The sequence below is a fragment of the Trichechus manatus genome, unplaced genomic scaffold (genome assembly GCF_000243295.1).
Source record: "Trichechus manatus latirostris isolate Lorelei unplaced genomic scaffold, TriManLat1.0 scaffold00049, whole genome shotgun sequence".
NCBI lineage: Eukaryota > Metazoa > Chordata > Mammalia > Sirenia > Trichechidae > Trichechus > Trichechus manatus.
Window position 1 is genome coordinate 16,323,209 of NW_004443985.1, and position 1,817 is coordinate 16,325,025.

The following is a 1,817-nucleotide window of genomic DNA, read 5'->3' on the forward strand; positions in this document are numbered from 1 at the left end:
GCCGGGCCTTTCTTCTTAGTCTTAAAGTCTGGAAGCGCCACTGAAATCTGCTCAGCATCAAAGCAACATACTAGCCTCAGCCTCCACTGACAGATGGGTGGTGAATGCACATGAAGTGTACTGGCCGGAAATGGAACGCTGGTCTCCCACAAGGAAAGCAAGAATTCTATCACTAAACCACTACTGCCCCTAAAGGACCCAAGTAGGAGGGGAAATTTTATCTATCTGTCTGCCTGTCTATCTACATACACTACCAGGATTCATAACTCTAAAATGAGAACTATAAGGCCCTGCAAACAGAATCTCAACAGTGTGACTTCAGTTTCCTCATCCATAAAATGGGGATATGGTTAGTACCTATGATTGTGAAGATTAAAGAAGATCACACTTGCCAATCAATTAAAACAATGCCTGGCACACACTAAGTGCTCTAAAAAAAATTCACCACTTTTGGTACAACTAACATCATCACCACAAATTTGTGGCTTCTTAGCCTGGTCTCTACGTCTGTAATCCTACCTCCAATATTTAACACTGCCCAAACCAAAACTCACTACCATCGAGTCAATTCCGACTCATAGCGACCCTACGGGAAGAGCAGAACCGCCCCATAGAGTTCCCAAGGCTGTAATATTTACAGAAGCAGACTCCATATAATCCCATGGAACGGCCAGTGGGTTTGAATCACCACCCTTTAGGTTAGCAGCCAAGTGCTTAACCACTGTGCCACCAGTGGTCCTTTTTAATGCCGCAGTGGGATGAAAAAACTGGATTTTAGGCTGTTGGCTACAATCTTACAAGATAAGGCTTCTTATTCTGTAATCATACTCTTCTTGAAACTTTGGTCTGTCTTTCAAACGAGACACACATTATTTTAATGGGGTAAAGACAACCTGATCTAGTCACTTTTATTACCTAGAGTCGCTAAACCTCTCTCCCTGGTGTTGCTGTCTCACGCATGATCTCGCGTGTTTGTGTGAGTATGGGGGCGGGGGGGATAGGTGAAAGAAAAAAGCATACACAAAGAAAGTGTAGGAATGAGGAAGCATAATAGGAGAAAAAGTGCACTGCCTGGATAGAAGGTAAACAAATGGTGTACATATCTGCCCTAAAGATTCCACTTTAACCAAACATCCTTTTCCCATGTTTCCGGTTCTCAGTCATTAACACTGTTCACAAAACACACCCACCATTTCTGGCATTCAATCTTCCTTGTTTTGGCTTATTTACAGGCACCCTAAGGAAATTATTTCCAATGTGTCATTATTCCAGCGGGCAGAGAACAGCTTCCCGAGCTGGGGATTTCATTCTGATTTTTACGGTTTCCATCATGCACTCATCCAGCACCTTTCCCATAAAAGCAATGCCTTTCACAATTCTTTTTCTCCTCCGTTTAACATTTTTAAACATATACTTTTTAGTAAGTAAAGCATTACTCAAGAGAAGAACAAAGTGGGAGGCCTCACACTACCTGATTTTAGAACCTATTAATACCGCCATGGTAGTCAAAACAGCCTGGTACTAGTACAACAACAGATACATAGACCAATGGAAAAGAATTGAGAATCCAGACAAAAATTCATCTACTATGAGCAGCTGATATTTGACAAAGGCCCAAAGGCCGTTAACTGGGGAAAAGACGGTCTCTTTAACAAATGAAGCTGGCATAACTGGATATACATCTGCAAAAAACGGAAACAAGACCCATACCTCACACCATGCACAAAAACTAACTCACAACGGATCAAAGACCTAAATATAAGCTTGAAAACGATAAAGTTCATGGAAGAAAAAAGAGGGACAATGCTAGGGGCCCT